This window comes from Apus apus, chromosome Z (assembly GCF_020740795.1).
Source record: "Apus apus isolate bApuApu2 chromosome Z, bApuApu2.pri.cur, whole genome shotgun sequence".
Taxonomy (NCBI): domain Eukaryota; kingdom Metazoa; phylum Chordata; class Aves; order Apodiformes; family Apodidae; genus Apus; species Apus apus.
Window position 1 is genome coordinate 5451421 of NC_067312.1, and position 14939 is coordinate 5466359.

The window sequence follows — 14939 nt, forward strand, 5'->3', positions numbered from 1 at the left end:
AGACATCATAACCTCTGAGGATCTTGAGCACGGTATCTAGTCATTAAGAGTTCCTTCTTCAGTAATGAGAGAGACGGTCCCCTGATTGGTGATTTGTCCTGTGCAGCATAGAATGGCATACTTCCTGAAATGGCTGCCTCTTTCCAGTGATTATACGTTGCTTCATAAAGAGCAGCTTGGCCTTCAAGCCTAACTTTTTGATGGCTAAACTCAGGTATGATGAACCACATCTTCAATAGTTTGTTGACTCAGTATGTCTAGCTGAGAATGGTGCTGTAAATGCTTTGCATTGAGCCTTATCTCTAAAACACCTGACCATCCTTTATTTTTAAAATGGGAAAGTCATTCTGATTTACCATCACCTGATTCCTCAAAAATCTATAACGGTTAACCTCAGTTAATTGAGCAGAGCTGATGGTGGTTATAGTCAGTGAGGATAACATAAGTCATAACTGCACAAGAGGCTGGGTGCAGCTGTTTTACCTAATTAATCATTATGATTCCATCACAGAAGATTGGATTTAGCTGTCAAACCTAGCTGACAGAATTAAAAAAAACTAGCAGCTCTGTGTCTAAAGACTTTTCCATCTTTGACTAGTCTCTCATCTAATCATTTCTGGAAGATCTGAAGAAGGAAACTAATCACTTTATTTTGCTGTGTTGCCTACAGTCCCATGAAAGTGGCACATATAATTTAGTCCAGTGTCAGACTGTGTTGCAGTTGGACTGTAATTCAGCTTCCTTCAGGGTTGTAATTAAAGCCAGCTAATAAATAACATAAAATAATAACACTTTGCAAAAATATCCATGGTGTCTCTTACAAGTACATAATATATGGCAGTTAATTACCCTTCTTCCTAGCTATGGCAGATCACATGTCATATATAGTTGAGAAGCAATCTGGGGAAGGCTATAAGTTAAGGTGGTATGTTGCAGTATTTAAGTTTTCCTTTTTCATGCGTTTTGCATATAGGCCTCAGGATTTAAGCAGAGAAATCTTCTGTGTTTTCTCAGATTGTAGGTTCATGAAATACATTAACAGTCTGATGTCTTCACAAATGATTGAAAATAATTTCTTTACACACACACAAAAAAGGAACCTTTTGAGACTGAGTTGTAAGGATGCATGAGTGGAATGAAAAGAGTTATCCTCATTTTGTCCACTATATGTATTATATTATATATATAAATATGCAATATATATAAACAATAAATATAAACACTAGTATATGTAATTTGTATATATCTCTCATTCTTAGCCTGTAGCATGACAAATACATTTGTCCCTGTATCATGACAAATAGAAAAATACATATGTCAAAAGCAAAAGGTGGGCCCCAGCAGAGTCAGTTTAGCATCTCATAGTGATGATTTACACTCTATGACTGTGTCAATATCTTCTCCCAAAGTGCGTGTTGCTCTCTGAGGACCAGATTGTGATATTTGTGATAAGCAAAATAGCTGCCAGTGGACATTCTTGTAGACAGAGTAAAAAATAGGACCTGCTGCAGCCGCATCAGAAGGTAATACTGATGTAATGATGTCAACTGTTAAAAATTAAACTGAAGACCATAAAATAATTTAATATAAATGACATAAAGTTTATAGTTAGCTATAGGAATGCACAGGTGTTTGCCTAAATTTGTACTAACACTTGATGTATGGATCTCTAACATAGGCAGCTCTGCTGACATGATTCAGTTAAGTATACTTACACTAATCAGCCATATTTAGACATCTCTCTCTGGGACTCTTATTTATACAAGTGTGCATGATGTGCACTGCTCATTGTTTATGACTCTGGAAAAGCCCTGAAAACTAGAAAATGAAAGGCAAAATTACAGAATGTGACTTTAATACAGTATCAAAATCTCAGTTCTCACAAAACTGAATGACAATTGGACAGAATAGTGTCTTAGATCAGTGATCAGCCTCCTTTTTATCACTGTTTCTAGCTTGATCTGTCCCTTCAAGTATATGGAGCTCCTTAGGATGTCTGCCTGGCAAAATGATTTGTAATGGGGATGGCATTGTCTCACAGATGCTGTGAAAGTCACCCCAAGCAGCATTGCCCTGCACCTCTAGCTTGATTTATCACTCCCTGATGCTCCTCATTCTAAGCCTCCTCAATTTGAGCTTTTCAATTTTGTTACATTGTGCTGAATTATGAGGTTGTTTTGTGATGAGGACAAATGTCCATTCAAGAGCACCAAATTCATTTCATGATCTGAACTTTTCCCCCAAGACGTAATCAAGACAAGAACATCCAAAACCATTGCATCACCTACTGCATATCTTCTGTCAATAGATAATTAATGTGACAGTGAGATTTTCCCACTCTTGCACTTGTTCATATTTGGTTTTTTGTTTGTTTTTGGTTGGTTGGGTTTTGTGTGTGTGTGTTGCTTTTTTTAACAGTGCTTTTAGAATTACAATTGTTTCAACAACTGCACACCAAGCTCAAAAGCCAATATTTTTCATGGGTGCCATTGAAACAGAATTCCAGTTAAAGGACAATGTCAGAAGGGTAAAGTAAAGCAAGTCTTTTTACATAAATATTACATTACCATTATATGTATAAAATAAAATTATATCATTTTACCCTTGTATTTTAAGTATAACCAATAAGAGAGGAATACAGTCTATTTCATATCTATGAAACTCTGTGGACAGAAGTTTTCTATTTGTCTGTTCTCACTACCTCCTGAAAACAAGAGAGTTTGGAATCCGTGGTCACAGATAAAACATTCCATAAATGATCTCTCTGACTTCATTCAGCCCTTTCCAACATTGTAGCCTCACCAAAATTCGTAGGCAGTTCCTTTCATTAGTTTCTCTGCAACCACAAAATGTTAAGGACAAACTCTTTATCTTGAGGTCCATCCAGATAAACTGACTCTTCAGTTTATTTTGCTTGTTCTTTTGCATCACTGTTAGTAATGTAAAAGTTAGTCTTGGGTGCTTTTAGCAAACTGAAGGCTCCACTTTCTGAAAAGATTTCCCATGCATTTAATGCTCATACTGAGAAGAATGAGTAATATTTTTAATGATAATTTTTTGCTAAGTCACTCAGCTTTCTGAATACAAAGCTAATGGTTCCTGCAAACTTAACTCTGCTATACAGTGCTGACTAATCACAGATGTCTCTTTATCTAGGACATTGAATGAATAAGCTTGAACACTGAAGTTATTCAGTCACTGTAAGTGGGCAGCTCTTCTGAAGGCAATGGAAAATCTTACAGTAGATTCACATCCGTCTCCAGAAAAGAATTACATGTTATCGCATGATGATGAATATACCACAATCACACAGAAGATGAGTTTTCTGTCCCTTGCAAAAACCATAATCCAAAGAAAATGACAATTTAGCAAGGACAGAATAAACAGACTATTAGTCTATTAGACAACTAGGATAGGCAGAGGCAGTAGAGGAGACCACAGTATGTATGAAAATTAAGTCTTGGAAAGTCTTACACCATTCTCCACTCTGGGTATGCCTGAATGCCTTCTAGAAAGGGAGGAAGAGTAGATATAATTACAAAGAGATACAAAACAAACTCCAGAGGTGTACTCAAGTGCACACACTGAAGGAGTTTGATGAAAGATACCAAGATGAGGAGTGTGATACTAAGAACAATAGAAATTGATTATGATTTGCTTCATCCTGTGTAGTTTGGTTGGCCTAGAAAATTAAGGGAAGAGGTCAGAGAAGTTACTAGAGAATATGCAAGACCATTTGGTTACATATTTTAAAGAAAAAAGATGGAGAGCACAGCACAGAGAAAGCACAGCACAAAATGGAAAATTAAACAGGAAGAAACAATACCAAACCCATTGAAGTCAGTGGGACGTTTGGATTAAGTTCCCTGCAGTATGCATAAGTTTCTAATGAGAATCTGACTACAGGTGACTATGGAATAAATTGCCCCTTCACTGAAGCTGCTTTGGATGCAGAGAGAACAAATCTCTCTGTGGTGCCTGCTGACTCCCTATACTGTGTATACTTCCAAAACTGAAAGCAGCTGGTTTAAACTGAACAGTTGGAGAAAAAGTAGGACGCTCAACTCTGTGTTTTGGAAGGATAGTAGCAAACCCCTCATTTATATGCCTCATAACTTACATAAAAGATGATATGATAGCTCCCTGCTGAAGATTTTAAATGGTACTTCAAATACGTGGTTTCATCTGGGAGAAAAGCTACCCATTTGCAACCCGTGAACGCAGATCATTCGCTGCTGGCTTTTTCCCTCCCACTGTTCTCAGACCAGATGTTAATGAAAAATGTAGGAACCAGTCTCTGCTCTCCTGTTTAGTTAATAAGGTGTTCTCCACATACTCGTAAGTTTATATCTAGCAAAACTGGATGAGATCCAAGTTATCAGAGAATACAGCAGGGATGTCTTTAAGGAGGCAGATGTTCAAAGGAGTACTTTGAAGAGTTCTTCGACCTGTGCAGAGTTGATTACCACCATGTGGATGAAAGATTAGAAGAAAAATAGATGAAACCACAAAGCCTAGGAGAATATGCTATACCTGCCAACAATAAACTTCAGAAAGACTTAAGTTATAGAAACTGTAAAATATTGCTCTGATAAAATTTCTGCACCAGGAGACACCTCCAGGGACTGCCAAGAAATTTGAGAACAGGCAGTACTGTATCAATTCTTTCACCTGACAGAGACTTTTCAATCCACTTGCCACTGAGTGATAAAAATACTTATAGGGGATCGCAGTGATTCAAATAGACAGGAGAGGAAAAGACATACTGTGACACAAAAAGACCTTCACATTTAAGGGATAAGGAGGTCTGACTGGTTTCCAGACTACTTATTATGTGTCAGATTTTTGAAATTAAGACCAGGTTTGAAGATTGTTAAACGTGCTCAGTATATTATGGATATAAATCGGCGTCAATAATTTCACTTATACACACATTTCTGTGACGATCTTCAGCCTGATACTGAAGCAAATTTTCCTCCTTGGACAACACCTTCAAGCTACGATACGTAAGCTGCAGCCCCAGATATTCCTTTGTTGCCATATGGTTCATCAGAGTTGCTTTGATGATGAGTTCTAAACCTCAGGCTCTGCCTCACAAACCTGACGGTGCGCCCAAGGTCATCTGCAGGTTTCACTTAGGAGGCAGAAGCTAACACAGCTGGACCCTGGAGATGGAATTTGTCTGGTTTCACCCATCAACATGCCTTGGGCTGCAGCTGGTCCCTTCCCCCTGGGGTAGCCATGAGCAAGAGAAACATCACTGCTGAGAAGGCATCTGAAGGCAGATGCGTTTCCCCAGCCGTACCCCAGCTGTGATGATCAAACAGCAGGGAAAATGACAGCTCTTCTTCACACTTTTTTCCCCTGTAAAAAATGTCAAAATGCTTTTTACAATTTTGGGGCTATACATATCCTTTTCATTTTGAAAAGCAAGGCAGACACTATGTGACTCACTGGAAAAATATATACTCTTACGTTCTAAATAAAGTCAGAGACTCACATGTATTATCATGCAAATACACACTGTGTTCAAACCCCAGAATTTTCTCTGTCTCCATCTATTTTGTAGCCTGTGTCTCATATAAAGCTACAGTAGGGAAAAAAAAAAAAGAAAAAAAGAAAAAAAAGGTATTTTTTTTCTTCAGCTTTGTGCCATGAGAGGAAAATAAGAAAGACTATGTGATTGATAGTATTTCTGCTAATACCCACAGTATGTATTTCCTGTGTGCCTCACTTTGGAATCTTTCAGTTACTGTTTTTCTATACATACAGACCAGAATATTGTTACTTCACAGTTGACCAAGGCACAAAAATGAGCTTAAATTAAATGTATAACTTTTATGTGGCCAAATTTTCCTAAAAGAAACACTAAAGATGTGCAAGTGTTGGGCCTGTAGTAATTCAGTGTGAGGAGTGGTTTATTGGCACTTGGTGGACTACTTACATATGACTCAGATGTTCTAATCTATGTAATAAAAGTGAACCAGAGAGAGGAGTATACTAGGATGACTTGGGTACGTACCTTAATTAGCGGTAGTCAAAAGAAGTAAATAGAAATTCAATATTTGGCTAACTTCCAACTGGTGAGACACATTTGATGGTAGGCAAGGCTTCCAAGGAAACTAGTAAAAGCCTTTACACTTAGGTCATCTATATTTAGACAAGATAAAGCACTATGTCTTGCCCTGCTAAGAACATTCCCAGCTTAATAGATAATTTCTCCCTCCGTCTTTCACATTTCTATGGAAGGCTGCTGTGTTGCTGGCTACAAAACAATGGCTGGATTTAAAAGAGGTATGACTATTATTTACCTAGAAATAAAACACATTAATCTTTAGAAAATAATAAGTCGAAAGGGATAGGAACCTACTCCATTCTAATAAACTAGTATTATTTTTGTGGGATGTTAGTTGGTTAGGTTTCTGAGTTTAAGCACTTGTAGTGACCTAGGTAACGTAACTAACATTTATCCTGAATTTCACTCTTCTTGTAAGATGAAACACACTCAGTAGATTCTTGTTTTCATATACTTCATATAACTTTATTTTAATTAAAGTTTTATAATACAGAAGAGTATAGCGCAGACAACCAAATACCTATTTCCTACTGATCCAAGGGAGAATGCCAGAAAAGAGGATTAAAACATATTAAGATATGTTACATATGTTCTCTCAGACGTCATTCATCAGAAACGTCCTGAGTCAGAAATTATGTCTGTGAAATCAGTGATCCTCCATCAAACCTCTTTTCATGAACTTCTTCAGAAAACCATTTTTGGGCCTGTGAAGTTTTCCAGCCCCTACATCCAACAGCTAAGAGTCCAAATTTTAAAAACAGAGATTTTTGTAAATTCTCAAATAGGTACCCCTCAGTGTTTGAGAAGACACCATTTACCTTTTTAATGTAAGAGAGCAACTCCAGGCTAAATTGCATGAGACCTTCCTGAGAAACCTGGAAGAACATAAAACAATGTCCTTTTCTGTGGTAGAATGAGTATTTATAAGTGTCATAAAAGTTCATATACTTTCTCTGCACACTGTTGAAAACACCTTTCAGACTGCTAAGGCTTGATTTCACTAACTAAATGTACACTTTTCTTCCCTTTTGAGAGACAAAAAGGAATTTGCAGCACTCTTACAGAGCAAGCAGGCAGGGCACAAGAAGACACCCCAGGCCTTCTGCAGCAGTGGCTGGAAGGCCTGAAGACACCCTGGCTCATTCTCATGAGAGTACTGGAGACAAACACACCCTGGCTATAAGGAGGTGTTTTGTAGTCACTTGCATTACTGACTGGTGCCAAGATTTTTTTCTTCATTCCCAAGCAAGTCCAAGAAGCTCTGGGCTTGGTGCTGGGGAACTGCTACTGGCCTCACACACTCTGTGGGCCTTGAACTCTCTCTTCAAAGTTAATTTTAACTTTCCCTCACCATACTTGCTGAAGTAGATATATTTTGGAGATAGCTCTGTCTATATCCACCTCATTTTGTGTCTCTGGCACACATGCTTTTCTACAACACAAAATGACATGATCACCCTCACTAATGAAAAAAAATGCAATTCCCTATGTAAAGAGGAGAAGGCTATTTCACCTTTCTCTCTGAAGCTCTTTGAATTAATTTTAAGTGCTGTGTTTGACATAGCAAAGCATTGCGGGACCAGTGAAGCCTACAAAATTATTACTGGCCTATTTTCAAGTCACTAGACTATGTTTATGTGTGTTTTGTTGCCTTGTAAATATAAAAACGAGTTTGAGAGAATTGTGGTAGCTGCTTTGAGATGGGATAGAGGTTCAGATTCTATAGGTCATCAGGAAGAAATATGAGTAACCACTGAGCTTTCAGTGAAAACAAGTGTTACTGAGTCTAGAAGAAGCAATGCATTTCAAGCCCTTTTTTTTTTTTTTTTTTTTTAAGAAAAAACAAACAAACACTAACCATCCCCAGTAGAGAAAAATGTTTTTAACAGTTACTCATTTACTTAAACGAATCTTGAATTTTTAAGCAAGATATCCTGTTCCATAGACTCTGGGTAATTCTACTGATTTTCTTCAGGTACATTTGTTTTATCTTAGTCCTTGTTTCCTCATCTGCCTATGGTAATTAAAAATTAAGCATTGTCTATATGAGTTGTATAATCTGAGCCTTAGAGGTATTTCTGAAATCTTTCTGAAGACATATTTGTTAGGGCTTTTTCAAGGTCAATTATAAAATTATCAGGAAATTCATTGAACCAATGACTTTTCTTAAAATTTAAGCCAATATTCTAATAAGAGAACCTTCCAAGGTAAGTATTTCACAAGAGTATCATAACATGACAAACATGACAAAAAGATTATTTTTTTAAAATCCTAGAATACTTAGATAAAATAAGAGTTAAGAAAGCTCATTCAGGTACAATCAGCTACTGATGACTTAAGAATAATTTCAATTAAGAAACATTTTGTGAAAAAGGAGAGGATTTAAAAATAATTTTTAAGAGCACTACATTTTCTTGAAGGCTTCCCTGGCTATACCACAACCAGTGATGCTTTTTTTCTGGTTAAACCCAGCCACAGAGTGTATTATTTCTGCTGGTGTCTATGAAATAATTTTTTGCAAATCATATACAAAATTTACTTATGCATCAGGTTATTTATATATAAAGTTAATACAGGAACTAGAAATTTGTATCTTCTTTACAGAAAGTGTTCATTTTTCTTCTTGAAAAAGGCTTTGCATGTTTTCCTCGTGCAGGTTTTATCTAGTAAATACTGAAGATTGTTTTCTTGTTCCCTTGAAGGTAACTTTGATTGAAAACTTTAAAAATATCGAAACAACTAACCCATTAGTATTTAAGAGTTTTCGAAAAAACTTTTATCTTTTCTTCCTTCCTTTTTTTTTTTTTTTTTTTTTTTTTTGGGGGGGGGGGGTCGGTGAGGTAATTGGTTTTTGTTTATTTTATTTTATTTTATTTGGGTTTGTGTGGTTTTTTTCCTTTTTAAAATCTGAGCTGGTTGATGGTTGACACAGAATCAGAAGAATATGTTTGTTTATTTAAAATAGCTTTTTCAGGCAGTCTTTCTGTATGGCAGTGATATTCCTCCTGCTCCTACATGACCAGGTAGGGCTTAAAGCAAAGATGTAGCCTCTTGCTCTTTGCAGAACTAGTACTCCTTGACACTCTGTGAAACAGACCACATCAGCTAAGCCTGTGGAGCAGAAATGTTACTCAGCAAAACAAGAGCAGCAAAATGATATATTTTCTGCTAGTTTAGCACTCAAAATCTGGCAGCACAAGGAGGAGGGCAGGGCTGCAGCAGTTTTTAACTTGATTGCCTCCAACTGTCTCAGAAGCAGAGCCTTGGGCCCTAAGTAATTCTGTGCTTGGCAAATGTGTTTAAACATTAAAGAAAATGAAGAAACTATAAAGGATTTTACAAATAACTATCTATTCTAATTAGGCTTGTTAGAAACTTGGCTTAAAAAATGGTTAAATGAACATTTGAAATGCAAAAGGGTGGTGAAAGCTTATTTTAAAACTCTTTTTCCATCCTTGATGTTGTATAGGTTAGATTTTCATGTCATTGTCCAGGAGGGCAGCATCCCTTTAGTTACATACCGCAGTTATTATTTCACACCCCCTTTCAGCTATCAAATCTAGAGTTATAATTGAGTATGTGATGAATCTTCCGGTGACATAGGTGTATTTTCAGCTTCATACATTGAAGGCAAAAAGAAATATGTCTAAAGTGACCAAAATGAGTGTATTTTTACATAGTTTTAGTTATAAACATGAATGGGGCCATTTAAACGACTCACAGAGTCACAGAATTGTTCTGGTTGGAAAAGACCTTCAAGATCACTGAGTCCAACCATCAACACATTCCTACCATGTCCAGTGCTAAACCTTGTCCCTAAGCACCAGAACTACTTGTCTTTGAAACACCTCCAGGTGTAGTGATTCAACCAACTCCCTATACAGTGTATTCCAGTGTTTGATAAAACTTTCAGTAAAGAAGTTTATTCTAATAACCAATCTAAACATCCCCTGGCACAATCTGAGGACATTCCCTCTTGTCCTATTGCATGCTCCTTGGGACCAATCCCCTCCTCTTAACCTCCTCTCAGGCAGCTGCAGAGCCAGCAGGTCTCCCCTCAGCCTCCTTTGCTCCAGGCTGGACACCCCCAGCTCCCTCAGCTGCTCCTCCTCACACTTGAGCTCCAGCCCCATCCCCAGCTCCCTTGCCCTTCTCTGGACACGCTCCAGCCCCTCCATGTCCTCCTTGTCCTGAGGGACCCAAAACTGACCCCAGGATTCAAGGTGTAACCTCACCAGTGTCCAGTGCAGGGGGATGATCCCTGCCCTGATCCTGCTGGCCACGCCATTACTGATACAAGCCAGGATGCTGGTGGCCTTTTTGGTCATCTAGGCACGTACTGGCTCACATTCAGCCACTGTCAACCAGCACTTCCAGGTCCTTTTCCACTGGGATCTTTCCAGTCACTCTTCTCCAAGCCTGGAGTGTTACCTGGGGTTATTATGATACAAGTGACACAGGACCTGGCACTTGGCCTTGTTGAACCTCATAAAATTCAGGTGCTGGGACAGGATGACCAGGGAGGTGGTGGAGTCATTGTCTTTGGAGGTATTTTAAAAACATGTAGATGAGGTGTTTCAGGAGATGCTCTATTGAGCTTTTCTTTTTTGCAGGGGTGAGCAGGGTTGACAGTTGGACACAGTGAACTTAGAAGTCTTTTCTAACTGCAATAATTCTGTGATTCTGTAATTGGCCTCAGTCCATCAATCCAGCCTGTCCAGGAGCGTCTGTAGAGCCTTTCTACTCTCAGGTAGATCAACACTTCCTCCCAGCTTGGTGTCATCTGCAGCTTACTAAGGATGTACTCAGTTCCCTCATCCAGATCATTGATGAAGATATGAAACTGAACTGGTCCCAACACTGAGTCCTGGGGAACACCCCTTGTGACTGGCTGCCACTGGATTTAACTCCATTCACAAGTCTTTGGGGCCAGCCAACCAGCCAGTTTTCATTCAGGAAAGAGCACACTGTTCTAGGCCATATGTAGCCATTATACCCAAGAGAATGGTATGGGTAAATGGTGTTGAAACCTTCAGTAAGTCTAGGTAAACAACAACCACAGCCTTTAAGTCTCAAGCTGTAATAATGTTTTCCTTTAGATACTTGGAAGAAACTTTCAACAGGCTAGCTGGAACCAGCTACAATGAGAAGAACAGCATAAAATTCACAGAACTACAACCATTTCCAGAAAGACAGGTGGATTTCTGCACCAAAACATACAAGATCTCCCCAACTGTCACTGTTTGATTCAGGTCCAACAACAATGCTCTCGATCCCCTCCCCATCCTACCCAGGTAGTGAAGGGGAGAGAGAAAAAGAGAGAGATTTGGCTGGATTGAAAACTAAACTACACAGCTTTAATTAAACATTAATTATATAAAAAATATATATACAATTATATACAAATATGTTCATATATGTGCAAGAGCCTCTCGCCTCCCCCCACCCCCAGCAACTCCCACCACACTCCCCTGAGCTGGAACAGTCCCAAGAAATCCCGGAGCTGCTGCTGGAGAAAGCGCAGAGTGATGAGGGTCAGGAGAGCTCGAGCCTAAGGGTCGACGGTGCTGGATGGACGGAGTCCTCCCCGGACACTGGCCATGGATGGAAGAGAAAGGAAGAAAAAGCAGGAAGGAAGTTGTCTTCTGTGATCTCTGACCTTCCTCTGAGCTTACGTAGATACATGGAATGGAATATCTCTGGCCAATTTTGCTGTCTGTCCAGCTCAGCCTCCTACAGGGGGGTCATAGATCTTCCTGTAGTGTCTGAGCCGGCACAGTGAAGGTGCGACCTGGAAGACCCAGCAGTTAGAAAAACATTCCACTGTCTTATCAGCTTTAATTAGAACACACTGCTGCTAGTTAAAAGAAAGCTTGCTGAGGGAAAAAAAAAAAAAAAAAAAAAATCAGCAAAAGGAAAATTGGCTTCTTCCTCCTGGCTCAAACCCATGATGTTATGTCCAAGAGTACAAGATATTTTGTTAAGCACTAAGAGAAAGATGCTGTTTATAGGAACTTTAGGAACTTTAAGTGCTCCTGCTTCAAAATATCTGTAGGAGCCTCCTATTTAAAACAGGTATCAGCTTTGTGTGGGTTTTCTTTCTTTTTTTTTTTTTTTTCAAAATTACATCATCATTCAGCATTACTTGGTGTCATCTGTATTACTGTTAAAGAATATGAGACTAAATTACAACATGAGATTTGAATTTAAGTCTTAAAACCAGATTTGATATGAAATATTATGATTATGAAATATTTAATTTTATCACAAATATTTTTAATGGAAAAATCTTTTTTTTTCTGCTAATTTTCTACAATATCTCGTATATATCCTAGTTAAAAGCATTAAAAGAAAGGAAAAAAGAGAAGTCTTAAGAGTTTGATTGAGGTGAATATCCTCAATAAAAAAGCACAGATGCACACCCACATCCATGAGCACCTCACATCTGATCTGCCCTCAGTACATACAGCTGAAAGCTGAAGAAAAAACTAAACCTCACATGAGAAGGTTTCACTCCCAGTCTGCTACATCACATGCCCAAAGTGGGTTTCTAATTTCTTCAAAGTGTAAGCAGTGCTGGTAGATGAACAATGGTTAAAGGCCAACACTGATAAATGATTGAGGTAGTGAGAATAAAACCATGTTCAAGGTGAATGCATTAGTGGCCTACTTAAAGCTCTGAGTTAAACACCTGTCTTAGGATGGTATCTTCTGTATTTAAGCACTTAAAAATGTTTATTCTCTCTTGAAATGTACTTAGAAAAGTAGACTAGGATGGCAAGTGAAGATTAGGCTGAATTTAGGATTCAGAGGCTCCTGAGTTCATCCATCCATAGGCCAAAATTTATGTGTCTGAGGTGACTCCAGATGTTTGTTGTCTTAGAAGTCTAGGCATACACTGCAATAAGGCTACCATGGAAGTTATCAAAGTGTGGCAAAAAATGGGTAAGTTGGGCAAGGATTTTGGTACATGAATTTAGATTTATAAATTTAATATTAGAAGCGGGATATTGTTACCACATCAGGTGGCTTTATTTGGAAGGTTTTATTTCTACTGCACAGATTCTATCAAAGTTTTAAAACACATCATCTGGATGAGCATCCTCCTAAAGAGAATACCACATACAGTTTGTTCTCCAGATGAAGGCTGGGAGTTCTTTTTAAGTACACTGCTGCCTGCTATAAAATCATGCTTTGTTTCTATCAGGTCTCTGCTGCAATTAAGGGACTGACCAGTATTAACAGTTGCATAAAACCATTATCTCACTGGAGCAGTAAAAATAATGTTGCCAAGGTGATTCTGTTTTTTGTGATTTCTAAACATATGGTGAGACAAAAACACTATAATACAAAGGCTTAAATCTTGCTGAGCACAAAGGTTACACTTCAACTCTCAGCTGAGAAACTGGGATTTTCATTACTATGATAATTTCAGGTAAAAGGGCCAAATAAGACTGTTTTTTCTACAGACATTAAAATTAAAATTCTTGCACAGCCTGAAATATCTTAGCACAGCAGCAGGTTTTTATGAAGATAGTGTTAGTTAACAAATTTGTATTATTTTATGTTTCAGTTTAAAAAAAAACAATTTCCAAGTTATGTTGGATTCAGATCAAATTATCCAGGCAAGCTTCCAAAGAGTGGGCTGCTTCCCAAATGACAATAATTTCATTAGTATACTTTCTATGGCTCAGCCAACATGCTAAACCAAGCTCTTGGTAGTAGATGATGCTGGCTAAATATTTTGTGCTCCTATAATAAGGGTTTGATAAGTGGTTCACCTCTATTTTTCCCTAAAGTAAATAGGTGATTTGCTACTGTCAGTATGAAAGGAACCAAGGCAAGTCCTTTATGTGACTGCACTTTATGAAGCTCTCCTTGACTCGGTGTATTTTGAGGTTGTTGTCTGTGTATCACCTGTCTTTGAAGTGGAAGAGATTGCCTACAAGTGGACACTGAACACAGCTTTAAAGAAGGAAAAAAAATAAATAAAAATTGCTTATAAGTATCACAGGCTTGATTTCTGGGAACACAGAAAATAAGGGATATACTAAGGAGATGACGCACTGTAAATACATTGAGGAAGATCAGTGGAATCTTGGCACATGTTCACATCCCGCAGCAGTGAGGGGCAGCACCACACAGGCTTTGTGCCTGTAAAGGTCAGAAGTTGTGCAAACCCTCCTCCACAGAAAACCCGTCAATTTCTCCTGTATTTCAACCTGAAATCTTTATAACAAATTCGCCACTTTCTAAATTCTCCTGTTCTGTTCTCTAGTTTTCTTATTTATCTTATAATCTTATAATACATGAGTGAACCCTGAGAAAAACCATCAGAACTTCATTATTATTAATGGCAATAATATTATTATTTCCTTAACTTCTTCACATTGTTGTAATTATTTCTTTATCAATCTGAGTATTTTTGGGGGGGTTGGTGGTGGTATTAAAATGTTACTTAGAAATCCTTCATCCAGCTACAGCAGGCAGCTAAGGAGCTGCTTCAGTATAAGGTTTTGCATGATGGAATTCAGTTGTGCATCCATATATGTCTGCCTGTCTGTCTGCCTGTGCAACTCTGTCATGGTAAGCTCTTAAATGTGAGAATATGCAGCAGAGATCTGGGAGAAAAAAACCAGTGTTTTAGTATTGTTATTTCATGGAAAGCAGCTCTTCACAAATCATCGATGTAGTTTATAACTTTTAGTTTTTTAACATCCACTGCTAAATCTGCCCTTGTGTATCATCAGATCTGGGAGCAGGAAGGCAAAATACTAATGACCTTAAGTCATAGATGCTATACCATGAGTAGTGCAATAAATATTTTCTAAACATTTTTACCATTTTGCTCCATGCAGCAGTT